The sequence below is a fragment of the Oncorhynchus gorbuscha genome, linkage group LG24, assembly GCF_021184085.1.
Source record: "Oncorhynchus gorbuscha isolate QuinsamMale2020 ecotype Even-year linkage group LG24, OgorEven_v1.0, whole genome shotgun sequence".
Lineage (NCBI taxonomy): Eukaryota > Metazoa > Chordata > Actinopteri > Salmoniformes > Salmonidae > Oncorhynchus > Oncorhynchus gorbuscha.
The window spans coordinates 35107339-35123890 of NC_060196.1; the positions used below are offsets into that span (position 1 = coordinate 35107339).

The 16552-nt window shown below is 42.5% G+C and overlaps 1 protein-coding gene across 5 annotated transcripts in view; it reads left to right on the forward strand.

Moving 5' to 3' along the window:
* LOC124013029 (ras/Rap GTPase-activating protein SynGAP-like) overlaps positions 1-16552 on the forward strand; it is a 92918-nt gene that overhangs the window by 38100 nt on the left and 38266 nt on the right. Inside the window, exon 1 of one of the 5 annotated variants that reach the window (XM_046327143.1) lies at positions 6630-8671. The exons of the other annotated variants lie outside the window; for them this stretch is intronic. The gene's annotated coding sequence lies outside the window, so the exon portion shown is untranslated. Of the gene's footprint in view, positions 1-6629; positions 8672-16552 lie in introns of those variants that run through there. 5 annotated transcript variants of the gene reach the window in all.

Below are 16552 nucleotides of genomic sequence, written 5' to 3' on the forward strand. Positions count from 1 at the left end.
GAAGGAAAAGCAGGCAACAAGTTATCAGCATATGAATGTGGGAACTCCTTGAAGACTGTTGGAAAAGCATTCCAGGTGATGCTGGTTGAGAGAATGCCAAGAGTTTGCAAAGCTGTCATCGAGGCACAGGGTGTCTACTTTGAATAGTCATTTTTGGGGTTCCTACATGATTCCATATATGTTATTTCATAGTTTTGATGTCTTCACTATTATTCTACAATGTAGAAAATAGTAAAAATAAAGAAAAACCCTTGAATGAGTAGGTGTGTCCAAACATTTGACTGGTACTGTATCTATACAGTGCCCTCAGAAAGTATTCACTTACAAAACGTGAGTGATACAATTGGTGCTCTTGCAGTCGCAGCGCAACGAGGGAAGAACACCATCAGATGTTTTACACATCAGCAGTGTCCTGTGATTGGTTTGAATCTGTACTTTAACGATATACTACAATTCATTGGGCCCCATTTGGTCTATGTAAAAAAAGCAGCCCTTGTGCCAAATGAGGTCCTACACTGCCCGTATGAAACTATAGGTTGTATGAAATTCATACATATCAAACCTGAACTGTACATCAGTTCAAACATGCACTCTTTCATAATGCACGAATGCTTTTACACTGAACAATTTGATACTTTTCTAGATATTCCTAGTAACCAGTTTTGATGAAATAGGGTAATGCCCAATTCAAATGGGATTTTATTTCATCTTGACATCAGCTGAAAAGTGTATTTTTGTGCCATTTCTTAAAATGTATTTTACCTTTATTTAACTAGGCAAGAGTTTAGAACAAATTCTTATTTTCAATGACAGACTAGGAACAGTGGGTTAACCTCCTTGTTCAGGGGCAGCATGACAGATGTTTACTTTGTCAGCTTGGGGTTTGATCTGGCAACCTTTTGATTACAAGTCCAACACTCTAACCAATAGGCTACCTGCCGCCCCAAACTAGCCAGTTTTAGTAGCAATTACGTATCAGGTATTTTAATAGTCCAGGAGCTGAGCACAGATGAACCTTGATATGATAATCGGCATTGTGTGTGTATGTTTAAAATAAAGGAATTATAATAATATAGTGGGGGGAAATACAATGAGACTGCAACATTACCGAGGTCAAAGTGCATCTCTCTCCTGATGGTAACCATGGTAATAACCAGGCTGAAGTCTGTTAAATAGTAACCCGTTCAGTTTATTGTTACGCCACCATCACCTTGACCTCTCTCTCCTCACTCTCTCCATGTTCCTCTATATTTTCCTCCTCTTCAAGTAAAAATCTCCTTTTGTGCTGCCTGCAGGGAAAAAGGAGAATATTCATAGGCATACAGTAGAGTTGTCATGGAAACTGGGAATACTGATTTATCCCCCACATGTCTGGCTTGGTTGGATCCAGGAACCATGATTGGCTAACACCGTCCCATCTGGACTAAACTACTGTAGAACATGGAACAGGTTGTCATAATACAATTTTTGCAGTTATGTGTTCATTCAAAGATGTGTGTAATAAGAATCCTTCTGTTTAGTGAGGATATTTTGTTTAACGAAAGCCATCTGCATCAGTGGTTGAATTAAGTGTTATACGTTTAGACCTAATCTATCCGTTGTTGATCAACAACAAACTAAAATGGTCCAAACACACCAAGACAGTTGTGAAGAGGGCACGACAAAGCCTATTCCCCCTCAGGAAACTAAAGATTTGGCATGGGTCCTGAGATCCTCAAAAGGTTCTACAGCTGCAACATCGAGAGCATCCTGACAGGTTGCATCACTGCCTGGTACAGCAACTGTTCGGCCTCTGAGGCACTACAGAGGGTAGTGCGTACGGCCCAGTACATCACTGGGGCTAAGCTGCCTGCCATCCAGGACCTCTACACCAGGCGGTGTCAGAGAAAGGCCCCAAATATTGTCTAAGACCCCAGCCACCCAAGTCATGTACTGTTCTCTCTACTACCGCATGGCAAGCGGTACCGGAGTGCAAAGTCTAGGACAAAAAGTCTAGGACAAACAGTTTTTACCCCCAAGCCATAAGACTCCTGAACTGGTAATCAAATGGCTACCCGGACTATTTGCATTGTGTGCCCCCACCCCAACCCCTCCTTTTACACTCCTGCTGCTCTCTGTTTATCATGTATGCTTAGTCACTTTAACTACACATTCATGTACATACTACCTCAATTGGGCCGACCAACCAGTGCTCCCGCACAGTGGCTAACCTGGCTATCTGCATTGTGTCCCACCCACCACCCTCCAACCCCTCTTTTACGCTACTGCTACTCTCTGTTTATCATATGTGCTTAGCCACTTCAACCATATCTACATGTACATACTACCTCAATCAGCCCGACTAACCGGTGTCTGTATGTAGCCTCACTACTTTTATAGCCTCGCTACTGCATATGGCCTGTCTTTTTACTGTTGTTTTATTTCTTTACCAACCTATTGTTCACCTAATACCTTTTTTGCACTGGCCTGTAAGTATGCATTTCACTAAGGTCGGCACCTGTTGTATTCAGCGCACATGACAAATAAACGTTGATAGAAATGTAGGGCATGAAGTTTGGGCTTGGAATGGTGGAGGAATTGAAAGCAAACTTCACTGTAACCCTGTAGGAAAATTCTCTCTCTACAAATGCTTAGCATTTTTTTTCTTGAAGTGCTGACGCTACAGATCTACTAGATTCAGAGAGACAGCATTTGTGCGTAAGTGGTCTTCAATCCTGGTCCTTTGAGACCCAGGATGTCTACAGTAGGTGTTTGTTCTAGCCCAGCTCGAACACAACTGATCCAGCCCTTGATTAGTGATTGGTGTGGCAGCATGTGGGATGAAGTGCTGATGCTACAGATCTACTAGATTCAGAGAGACAGCATTTGTGCATAAGTGGTCTTCAATCCTGGTCCTTTGAGACCAGGATGTGTACAGTAGGTGTTTTGTTCTAGCCCAGCTCGAACACAACCGATCAAGCCCTTTATTAGTTAAATCAGGTTTGTTATTATTGGTCTTCAACAAAGGGCTACACATCCAGTTGATCGCCAGGACCAGGGTTGAACAACACACGTCTGTGTGTAATAAATGAAGTACACATGCTACTGCTGGAGGAGCATCTTTTGAACAGATGGAGATTTCCTATGAAGTCAAACATGATGTATCAACCCTGTTGGTTGGTTTCTTATGCCAATGCCTCAATGACAATGTATAACTGTCAGTATTCTTCAGACGGAATACATATAAATGACTGAAGAGTCAAATAGAAAGGTCCACTTACAGTATGCTATAGCTGCCAAAATATCACCCTGTAGGCACATATTTTCAAATGCAGTGCCTTCAGAAAGTATCCACAGCCCTTGACTTATTCCACATTTTGTTGTGTTACGGCCTGAAGTCAAAATGAATTAATTTTGTATTTTTCTACCCATCTGTACATAATACCCCTTAATGTTAGAATAACATTTGGCAGGGATTACAGCTGTGAGGCTTTCTGATAAGTCTCAAATAGCTTTCCACACCTGGATTGTACAATATGTTCTCCATTATTCCTTTCAAAATGCTTTAAGTTCTGTCATTTTTAAGTCTTGCCATGGATTGTCAAACAGATAAGTGAAAACTGCAACTCGGCCACTCAGGAACGTTCACTGTCTTCTTTGTAAGCAACTCCAGTGTAGATTTGGCTTTGTGCTTTTGGTTATTGTCCTACTGAAAGGTGAATTCATCTCCCAATGTGTGGTGGAAAGCAGACTGAACTAGGTTTTCCTCTGGGATTTTGCCTGTTCTTAACACCATTCTGTTTCTTTCTTATCCTGAAAAACTCAGTCCATAACGATTGCAAGCATACCCATAACATGATCAAATCAAATCAATGCTTGAAAATATGGAGAGAGGTACTCAGTAATGTGTTGTATTTGCCCCAAACATAACACTTTGTATTCAGGAGAAAAAAATGAATTGCTTTGCCACATTCTTTACAGTATTACTTTAGTGCCTTGCTATAAACAGGAAGCATGTTTTGGAAGATTGTATTCTGTACAGACTTCCTTCTTTTCACTCTGTCAATTAGGTTAGTATTGTGGAGTAACTACAATGTTGTGATCCATCCCCAGTTTTCTCCTATCACAGCCATTAAACTCTGTATCTACTTTAAAGTCACCATTGGCCTCGTGGTGAAATCCCTGAGCGGTTTCCTTCCTTTCCGGCAACTGAGTTAGGAACGTCGCCTGTATCTTTGTAGTGACTGGGTGTATTGACACACCATTCAAAGTGTAATTAATAACTTCACCATGCTCAAAGGGATAGCCAATGTCTGTTTTTTTAACTTCCAATGCCCTTCTTTGTGAGGCATTGGCAAACCTCACTGGTCTTTGTGGTTAAATCAGTGTTTGAAATTCATTGCTCGACTGCGGAACCTTACAGATCATCAAAAATCATGTTATTAAACACTATTATTGCACACAGAGTCAGTCCATGCAACTTAATATGTGACTTAAGCAATTCTTTAGGCTTGAATATATTTAGGCTTGCCATAACAAAGAGGTCGAATACTTATTGACTCAAGACATTTCAGCTTTTCATATTTAATTCATTTGTAAACATTTGGTAAAACATTCTTCAACTTTGACATTATGGGGTATAGGTCAGTGATAAAAACATCTACATTTAAAATCCATTTTAAAATCAGGCTGTAACACATCAAAATGTGAAAAAAAGTTGAGGGGTGTGAATACTACACTAATTATTTTGAGTGCTGTGTCCACACAGCAGAGGGAAACCATCAGATGGATTCCAGATGTTAGACAGCCCATCACAATCACAATCTTGCATGAAATAACATAAGTTGGTTTATCCAGGGAACAAGGACATGGCTACTATTAAATAATGTAATTACAGTGTATTCAGAAAGTATTCAGAACCCTTCCCGTGTTCCACATTTTGTTACGTTCTAGCCTTATTCTAAAATTGATTCACTTATTTATTTTCCTCATCAATCGACTCATAATACCCCATAATGACAAAGGGACAACAGGTTTGCAAAATTGTAAAATGTTTTAAACAGAAATACCTTATTTACATAAGCTCAAGTGCATCCTGTTTCCACTGATCATCTTTGAGATGTCCCTACGGCTCGATTGGAGTCCTCCTGTGGTAAATTCAATTGATTGGACATGATTTTGAAAGGCACACACCTTTCTATATAAGGTCCCACAGTGCATGACAGAGCAACAACCAAGCCGTGAGGTCGAAGGAATAAAAATTTTGCAAAACAATTTGCAACATTAAATGTCCCCAAGAACACAGTGGCCTTCAATTATCTTAAATGGAAGAAGTGTGTAACCACCAAGACTCTTCCTAGAGCTGGCCGCCCGGGCCAAACTAAGCAATCAGGGAGAACAGCCTTGGCCAGGGAGGTGACCAAGAACCCGATGGTCACTCTGACAGAGCTCCAGTGTTCCTCTGTGGAGATGGGAGAACCTTCCAGAAGGACAACCATCTCTGCAGCACTCTACCAATCAGGCCTTTTATGGTAGAGTGACCAGATGGAAGTAAAAGCAACATGACAGCCGCTTGGAGTTTGCAATAAGGCACCTAAAGTATTGTCAGACCACGATGAAACCAAGACTGAACTCTTTGGCCTGAATGCCGTGTCATGTCTGGCTGGCACCATCCCTACAGTGAAGAATGGTGGTGGGAGCATCATGCTGTGGGGATGTTTTTCAGTTGCAGGGACTGGGAGACTAGTCAGGATCGAGGGAAAGATGTACAGAGCAAAGTACAGAGAGATCCTTGATGAAAACCTGCTCCAGAGCGCTCAGGACCTCAGGCTGGGGTAAAGGTTCACGTTACAAAAGAACAACGACCATAAGCACAAGCCAAGACAACGCAGAACTGGGTTCGGGACAAGTCTCTGAATGTCTGAGTGTCCCAGACAGAGTTCTGACTTGAACCCGATTGAACATTTCTGGAGAGACCTGAAAATGGCTGTACAACAACGTTCCCCATCGAACCTAACAGAGCTTGAGAGGATCTGGAGAGAAAAATGCATGACACTCCCCAAATACAGGTGTGCCAAGCATGTAGACTTATAACCAAGAAGACTCAAGACCGCAACCGCTGCCAAAGGCGCTTAGACAAAGTACTGAGTAATGGGTCTGAATACTTATGTAATTGTAATATTTAATTTTTAATGATTTTTTATACATTTGCAAAAAAAAATGTTTTTGCTTCATCATTATGGGGTATTTATTGTGTGTAGATTGATGAGGGGGAAAAAACAAGGTAATCATTTTTAGAATAAGGCTGTAACATAACAAAATGTGGAAGAAGTCAAGGGTTCTGAATATAGCCAACTGTTATATGCTACACTTTTGATTGTAGCCTAATGATAATACCAGCAATGAGGTGCATAATTGTTATTCTCTCAGATGTGGGCATTTTTCAGACACAATTTAATGTTTTAGTCTTGGGAGAGCTGTTTTCTTTAGCCAAAAAGGAATGTGTAGTTGGTTGGCTGTTGTCTGGTTCGTTTGTGACCATTTAGTCTACCGAGCATCCTGTAAACCGATACCGTTATTGAGCACAACCTTCCCACACACTTTCCCCTCTCTCGTAACCTCGTCTTGTTACGCTGCGTGTTTGTGTGTGCGCGAGAGCGAGAGACGGAGAGAGAGTATAATCGAGAGAGATTTTCACCAATCACTTTACAACACCTCTTTCGCCTCTTTCTGACTATTTGCGTCTCAATCATCTCGTTGCAAGTGACGGAGCTCGAGGAACAGCGACAAGAGAGATGGGAGACAATGTATACAAGATCACCAACCTGTGCGACGCCATCGATCAATCCATCTTTCCAAGCTACCGATAAAGTCTGACGCAGCACCATAGAGAATATATTTGACGATAGAACAGAGGGAGCATCAAAGCTGCAAATCCTTTGAATTAATTAACCAGTTACTTTGGATTGTGATGCATTTACAATACATGTCGGTTTATTTTACTTCAATGAAGGATGACAGACTACGGACGCGTCCTCTGCTTCCCCGCTGCTATCAGCAAACAGAATGTAGTCTACGAATTGTAAAATAGTCCATGTTTTACGTATCTTCTGGATTTTGGGCATATGCGCGCATTGGAAAGGTATAATAAGTCTATCGGCTATATTTTCTGTATTGATGGACAGACGTGGTGTGTAAGCACACATAGCCTAAGCACGATGATGCATTCGTAGCCTAGCTGTTGGCATACACCCTAAATCTCAACACACGTTTCTGCAGGTATGATAACCCCGACCTTGTCATATCGATGAAAGTAGTGGTGATTTATGGTACGCATTTCACCTATCTCAATACTGACACATCTGGGAATTTCAACCACATTTCTGATGGCTTGCAATAATCAGCAGTTTATTTCACAGAATACTGAATGCATTTGTCAAACATTTGACAGAGTCGCCTACTTGTTTATTCATCATTAGGCTACCAGAGTATTTTTTTTAAAGAACGCCAGTTACGTATTGAAAGAGTAATAGGCTGCAAAAATAAACACAACAAAAAGATGAAAAAGATCAGCCTCAGAAGAGATTCTGTAGGTTACCGAGAAAACGGCAAAGGGGTCACATTTCAGCGTTGGGGTTGTGAGACAGTCAGAAGAGAAGGAGCCGCTGCGGCCAAGGAGCCTTCTGTGGGACTGCACGACAAGGAGCTACCGCTGCCAGCGTTGAAAAGCATGGCTTGGGGTTGGTGGAAGAAAGAATCGAATAATCTTGAGACATCATAACGATCATTATAACAATATACATCACGAAATAGGCCTACCACATTTTTGATTGTGTTAAGAGGTGTGGCAAGTAGCCATTTCAACAAAATATATATATATATTGGTCATTATTAGCATATTTTAACAAAGGCTATTTATAATGTGTATGTTGTATTTACTAATATGTATAATCTAAAGACTGTGTGCAGGTATATTTGAATAATAGCCTACTTGTATTCTTAGTTGCACTGACCATATAGTATTGTAATAATGGGTTGTTTGGAAAGACGTTACCACAGACACAAGCTAAGTCCATGTCACAAGCGACACAAACTCATTTGAAAACAGTATCCTGTTAATGTGCTTCTCCAAAATCTGCACACTGATGAGAACTGCCAGCAAGATGAGCAGCCTTATCACTCATTGTCCTCAAAAATGCACAACATTTTGGCAAATGACATATGCTTACTTCACAGAGAGCTATCTTCATTTATTGAAAGTGTATTATCATAAATGCAATTGCACACATTCAAAGAACATCTACAGTAAAGGTGAACATTTTCAAATGCATACTAATTTAGCTTAAAATAACGAGATGCACACACTCCTATTCCTGTCCATTGTGATGTGAAGAGTACCAATTTGGTAGTGATGAAGGAGCATGGATATCAGGCCACTTTAAGTGTCTCAAATGTGGTCACAGAGAATACTGTTAAGCACAAGCTAACTTAAAAAGGAGAGGACCCTATACCCTATTACTGGACACATCTCAGCCTACACCCCCTGTGTTGTGGACCAACAAAACCTGGAACCTTTCTACTAACCCCCCCTGCTTAAGCTACTTGGAAACCAACCCCGACTCTGACTCCCTGATATAACTCAGTTGTCGAGCTGCAGTACTTGGAAATCAACGACTCACAGCCTGACTTTTGGGTAAGGCCTGTAAATCTATCAGCGTCTTTGATGATTTGTCCATGTAATCCTCTCCAATGTTGAATGTCAGAAGTGTCTAACTGAGACCGAATTGTAACTGTAAACTGCAAATTGCACTGAAGTTCCAATATTTAGCCGCCTCGACAAGGGCCCTGTCCAGAAACAACCCCTAGCTCCAACCCCTATGGCCATGTGAATCTGAATTTATTTCATAGGTATACGTGATATGGTAGTAGCTCCTTCGCCCTCTGGTATGCTAGATGGAGCTCCTACTATATGGTTTTACCTGTCCAATTCCTTCAGATCTACATGAAGTGCCCAGGGATTGTTTTTGGACCGGGCCGTGGGCTGTTGTGGAAAGAGAAGGATCCGGAATAGAAATCTGGATACACACAAGCCAATAAGGGGCAAGGGATGGGACTGGTCGGCTTGTATGTTACTGATTGCTCAAAAGTGTTATTGTCACATTAATATTGGCCATGCATGCCATGTGCTGTTCAGAGGCTACCTGAACAGTCACATCACATCTTGATTTGTTGATGGAGGACCTGAGGCTCACAATGTTGTTTTTACCAGTATTTCTTCCTGGTTAATGTATTGTAACCAATAATGTAGTGGAGTCTTTTTATATTTGGTGAATACCCTTATGCATCTATTATTCTAAATTAGCATTGTTAGTGTTAGCTTTAGTGTTTGGTACTCTGCACCCTTTCAATTCCCCAATGTCTATGTCCGCTTTTTTTACCCCTACATCCCTGCTTGTAACACTACAGTATACTTAGGTCCTTAGTTTGTTCCTGTTAAAACACTAGTCTTGCCATTTCCACATTTTAGCCAGAATTAAATAATTACAGATGGTGGATTTTCCACAAATCGTTTTCAGAAGTTTTTGACGTGCACATTCTTGGTGTGTCCTGGATTGGAGAGAGTCGACACTTGATTTAGCAATAAGCAGTCTCATTCCGTGAGCTGGTTGACATTCCATCCAGGTTTACATTTACATTTACATTTAAGTCATTTAGCAGACGCTCTTATCCAGAGCGACTTACAAATTGGTGCATTCACCTTATGACATCCAGTGGAACAGCCACTTTACAATAGTGCATCTAAATATTTTAAGGGGGGTGAGAAGGATTACTTTATCCTATCCTAAGTATTCCTTAAAGAGGTGGGGTTTCAGGTGTCTCCGGAAGGTGGTGATTGACTCCGCTGTCCTGGCGTCGTGAGGGAGTTTGTTCCACCATTGGGGAGCCAGAGCAGCGAACAGTTTTGACTGGGCTGAGCGGGAACTGTACTTCCTCAGTGGTAAGGAGACGAGCAGGCCAGAGGTGGATGAACGCAGTGCCCTTATTTGGGTGTAGGGCCTGATCAGAGCCTGGAGGTACTGAGGTGCCGTTCCCCTCACAGCTCCGTAGGCAAGCACCATGGTCTTGTAGCGGATGCGAGCTTCCACTGGAAGCCAGTGGAGAGAGCGGAGGAGCGGGGTGACGTGAGAGAACTTGGGAAGGTTGAACACTAGACGGGCTGCGGCGTTCTGGATGAGTTGTAGGGGTTTAATGGCACAGGCAGGGAGCCCAGCCAACAGCGAGTTGCAGTAATCCAGACGGGAGATGACAAGTGCCTGGATTAGGACCTGCGCCGCTTCCTGTGTGAGGCAGGGTCGTAATCTGCGGATGTTGTAGAGCATGAACCTACAGGAACGGGCCACTGCCTTGATGTTAGTTGAGAACGACAGGGTGTTGTCCAGGATCACGCCAAGGTTCTTAGCGCTCTGGGAGGAGGACACAATGGAGTTGTCAACCGTGATGGCGAGATCATGGAACGGGCAGTCCTTCCCCGGGAGGAAGAGCAGCTCCGTCTTGCCAAAGTTCAGCTTGAGGTGGTGATCCGTCATCCACACTGATATGTCTGCCAGACATGCAGAGATGCGATTCGCCACCTGGTCATCAGAAGGGGGAAAGGAGAAGATTAATTGTGTGTCGTCTGCATAGCAATGATAGGAGAGACCATGTGAGGTTATGACAGAGCCAAGTGACTTGGTGTATAGCGAGAATAGGAGAGGGCCTAGAACAGAGCCCTGGGGGACACCAGTGGTGAGAGCGCGTGGTGAGGAGACAGATTCTCGCCACGCCACCTGGTAGGAGCGACCTGTCAGGTAGGACGCAATCTAAGCGTGGGTCGCGCCAGAGATGCCCAACTCGGAGAGGGTGGAGAGGAGGATCTGATGGTTCACAGTATCGAAGGCAGCCGATAGGTCTAGAAGGATGAGCGCAGAGGAGAGAGAGTTAGCTTTAGCGGTGAGGAGCGCCTCCGTGATACAGAGAAGAGCAGTCTCAGTTGAATGACTAGTCTTGAAACCTGACTGATTTGGATCAAGAAGGTCATTCTGAGAGAGATAGCGGGAGAGCTGACCAAGGACGGCACGTTCAAGAGTTTTGGAGAGAAAAGAAAGAAGGGATACTGGTCTGTAGTTGTTAACATCGGAGGGATCGAGTGTAGGTTTTTTCAGAAGGGGTGCAACTCTCGCTATCTTGAAGGTTTGCCACCCGCACTGAATGGGTCACACCATGGGACAGACAATTTCTAAACTCACAAGACCCAGGCTGCTAAATCAAAGGCACTCCTGATAGCGTTCCAGCCCCTGTTCTGTGCTCAGTCTACCTGGCAAATACATGAGCTCCACACCTTCTTGGATGCTAGTCATAGCTCTGAACTTTTGCCATCAAGATGTCTATTGATGACGTGCTTCCAAATGTGAAGCTCCTTTTTTTTCTGACTCAGTTTAGTCCCTTATATAGCATTAGCTTTGTACTGTACCTAACAGATTGGAAACTGAAGTTAGTGTGTGCAGTGAGAACTTCAAATGAATAGTTGTCATGGTAACAATAGAAAAAAGGGGAGCACTGGGAACAGCATTGGAGCAGATATAAACCTACCGTAGATGCTGTGGCAAACTCTTGCAGTATCATTCCTGTTGTTCACACACATCAAATTGTTCAGCCAACACTAATCGAGTGTGCTTGAGTGTAGTTAGCTACAGATTATGTTAATTAAACCCAGAGTGTAAGGCTCTGGCAATATCTATTAAACTACTAATATTTAGCATTTTCTAAGATGGTCATAAGATGGACGGACCATTGCTATTTGATTTGGAATTGTAGGACCCTTGTAGGTATCCAAAATAAAATATTTAAAAAATATTTGATGAAACATTGAATTCGGCTTTACTGCTATTAGCCCATAGAAACGCATTGAATAACACATTCGATACAGGGCAAAATAAAATTGTACAAAAATAAATAAAAAGGAAGTATGATTTTAAATGTCTGAAATGCATCTTAAGAGATGTCAGAAAGAATCAGGGATGGAAAAAAGGTGACATGTGCAACCCTGGTTTCAAGATGAGCCTATTCTCACCTGTGAAGTTTGTGGGTCGTCGTAGAGCAAAACGGACGACACGTTTGTTCCAAATAATGGGCTCAAACCCTTCAGGCTTTACAGACGTTTTCCTGAGAAGACCTGTGCTGAGTTGGCAAGTCGACGGGACCGACTTTAGATGAGTCCTGTAAATCTTGTGGGCGTTGTTGAACAGAATGGACGACATGTTCCAATTCGTTCTGACTTTACAGATGTTCTCATATAAAAAATACATTTACTAAAATATGTTTTATTGTCACGGACCGGATAGGTGCAGTGAAATGTGTTGTCGATAGGTGCAGTGAAATGTGTTGTCGATAGGTGCAGTGAAATGTGTTGTTTTACAGAGTCAGCGATAGTAGGACGGCACCCCTGTAGCATATTGGGGTCAAGGGCAGAGTGACAGATTTTTCAACTTGTCGGCTCGGGCATTCAAACCAGCAACCTTTCAGTTACTGGCCCTCCGCTGGTCAACAAAAGCCGGAACTATTTTTGAATAGGCCATCTATTCCTATTACTTCTTAAAAATGTAGAGATGTAGGCCGATTAAAGTTTTAGTCCACAAAAATATCTCAAACTCATGAACAGAGAAACATCTGGAAGGCTTGGGGCTATTGTGTACTTCTCAAACACCCACTCTCAATCTTCTTTGCTCTCCCTTTCCCTCCCCTCTCTCTCTCTCTCAGTTATCTGGAAGCTGTTACCACCCACACACACTCTGGCCTGATATCAAATTTACATTTAGAATATAAACAGGCACACACAAATACAGAGATTTTCACAACGATGTCATCACACACACACAAGACAATAATGTTATTTCAATGTTAAAATATTTTGTTGTGTGATATGTAATAATGTCACAGCAAGAGCCATAAGGCATGTGTTTGCACTAGGATACCAGTTGTGTGTCTTATTACTGTTCCATTGCTCTGGTACCAGGTCCTATGCAAAACTATTTTATTTGTTCCTCACACATGATTGTGAAAAATTCACTCTGATTTGCACATTGTGTGGGTGGTGTTTGTGTACTCTACGTGTAGAGTGTGTGTGGTAATGTATGTTGGTGTGAATTGACTGTGGTTTTGGCCTGGATGATTAACTCTCAAGTCTCTTGCTCCAAATTATTAGTTGTGCCAATGTCTTATGGTTCAAGTGGAAGCTTTTAGAGTTGTTACCATGGATGCAATACAATGAGCTGGAATCCAGAATAGAACATAGAGAGAGAAAGAACGAGAGAGAGAGAGAGTGACTCACTGCTCAATGTCAGAATGGCTCACCATCCCATTCTGACATGTGAACACTTATACGATAATGTACACCTTGATCAGAACAGTGTCATAACCTTTGCTAAGGACCTAAAGGATGCAACACTTAGCAGGGACCCACACACCCATCACCCCCCCGCTCCACTATCTGAAACAACAGCACCCCCACCATCCCCAGGACAGAAGCGCCAGACATGGCTTATTACAGCAGAGATCTACAAGACCGGGCCCAACACAGCACAGATTTACCAGACCAGCCTCTGGACAGTACTACTACACCCGGCCCATCCCAACACAACTCTACTAGACCCGGGCCATCACAACACAGCTCTACTAGACCCGGCCCATCACAGCACAGCTCTATTAGACCCGACCCACCACAACACAGCTCTACTAGACCCGGCCACCACAACACAGCTCTACTAGACCCGTCCCATCACAACACAGCTCTACTAGACCCGTCCCATCAAAACACAGCTCTACTAGACCCGTCCCATCATAACACAGCTCTACTAGACCCGTCCCACCACAACACAGCTCTACTAGACCCGGCCCACCACAACACAGCTCTACTAGACCCGTCCCATCACAACACAGCTCTACTAGACCCGTCCCATCAAAACACAGCTCTACTAGACCCGGCCCATCACAGCATAGCACTGACCACTACTGTAAGGTTGGGCAGAATACTTTCCTTCAGAGAAGTGGACCACATGATGCAGTCTACACCATGTGTAATTTTCCAGTAGCATACCACCCTGCATTCCACTGCTGGCTTGTTTCTAAATCTAAGCAGGGTTGGTCCTGGATGGGAGACCAGATGCTACTAGAAGTGGTTTTGTAGGGCCAGTAAGGGTAAAATAAATAACAATGTTTCAGCCGACATATAGTGAGGTATCCTCTCACAAAAGACACCTAGAACTATCAGAGATTAATATGCAGACTACTGGACTAGACAGACCTTTTAATTCACACTCTCACACACACACAAGAAAAACATATATACAAAGGGTTGAAGATTGCATTGCATTGTACCAATTTTTTATGCAATCTTATTCCATTCTTATTGATTTGTTTATACACTTGAAGTCGGAATTTTACATACACCTTAGCCAACTACATTTCAACTCAGTTTGTCACAATTCCTGACATGTAATCCTAGTAAAAATTCCCTGTCTTAGGTCAGTTAGGATCCCCACTTTAATTTAAGAATGTGAAATGTCAGAATAATAGTAGAGAGAATGATTTATTTCAGCTTTTATTTTTTTCATCACATTCCTAGTGGGAAGAAACCATGATTGAACTCTTTGGCCTGAATGCCAAACGTAACGTCTGTAGGAAACCTGGTACCATCCCTATGGTGAAACATGGTGGTGGCAGCATCATGCCATGGGGATGTTTTTCAGTGGCAGGGACTGGGAAACTAATCTGTATCGAGGAAAAGATGAACGGAGCAAAGTATAGAGAGATCATTGATGAAAACCTGCTCCAGAGCGCTCAGGCTGTGGTGAAGGTTCACCTTCCAACAGGACCATGACCCTAAGCACACAGCCAAGACAACGCAGGAGTGGCTTCGGGACAAGCCTCTGAATGTCCTTGAGGGGCTCAGCCAGAGTCCTTACTTGAACCAGATCTAATATCTCTGAGAGACCTGTAAATAGCTGTGCACCAATTCTCCCCATCCAACCTGACAGAGCTTAAGAGGATCCTGCAGAGAAGAACAGGAGAAACTCCCCAAATACAGGTGTGCCAAGCTTGTAGAGTCATACACAATAGCACTCAAGGCTGTAATCGCTGCCAAAGGTGCTTCAACAAAGTACTGAGTAAAAGGTCTGAATACTTATTTTTAAATAATAATAATTTAAATAATATTCCCGTTTTTTCTACATTTCTAAAAACCTGTTTTTGCTTTGTCATTATGGGGTATTGTGTATAGATTAATGAGGGTAAAAAAAACTATTTTATACATTTTAGAATAAGGCCCAACAAAATTATACCTAACAAAACAAAATTTTGAAAAAGTCAAAAGGTCTGAATACTTTCCAAAGGCACTGTATATATATGTATATGTGTCTATACAGTCCCTGTCAAAAGTTTTGACACACCTACTCGTTGTTTATTTTTTATTATTTTCTACATTGTAAAATTATAGCGAAGACATCAACACATATGGAATCATGTAGTAACAAAAAAGTGTTAAACAAATCAAAATATATTTTAGATTTTAGATTCTTCAAAGTAGCCACCCTTTGCCTTGATGACATCTTTGCACACTCTTGGCATTTTCTCAACCAGCTTCACCTGGCATGCTTTTCCAACAGTATTGTAGGAGTTCCCACATATGCTGAGCACTTGTTTGTCCTTCACTCTGCGGTCCGACTCATCCCTAACCATCTCAGTTGGTTTGAGATCGGGTGATTGTGGAGGCCAGGTCATCTGATGCAGCACTCCTTCACTCTCCTTCTTGGTCAAAAAGCCCTTACATAGAGGTGGGTTAGGTCATTGGCCTGATGTTAAACAAATTATAGTCCCACTAAGCTCAAACCAGATGGGATGGCGAATCGCTGTAAATAAATCACTGACAGTGTCGCCAACAAAGCACCCCCACACATCACACCTCCTCCTCCATGCTTCGAAGTAGGAGAGATGCAGAGATCATCAGTTCAACTATAAATTCACCACATGGCCTGGTTCCTCTCTAGGTTTCTTCCTAGGTTTTGGCCTTTCTAGGGAGTTTTTCCTAGCCACCGTGCTTCTACACCTGCATTGCTTGCTGTTTGGGGTTTTAGGCTGGGTTTCTGTACCGCACTTTGAGATATCAGCTGATGTATGAAGGGCTATATAAATACATTTGATTTGATTTGAACTACTCTGCATCTCACAAAGACACGGCTGTTGGAACAAAAATCTCAAATTTGGACTCCTCAGACCAACGGACAGATTTCCACCGGTCTAATGTCCATTGCTCATGTTTCTTGGCCCAAACCTCTTCTTATTGGTGTCCTTTAGTAGTGGTTTATTTGCAACAATTTGACAATGAAAGTCTGATTCACGCGGTCTCCTCTGAGCAGTTGATGTTGAGACTTGAACTCTGTGAAGCATTTCTTTGGGCTTCAATTTCTGAGGCTGGTAACTGTAATGATCTTATACTCTGCTGCAGAGGTAACTGTGTCTTTCTTTCCTCCGGGGGTCCTCA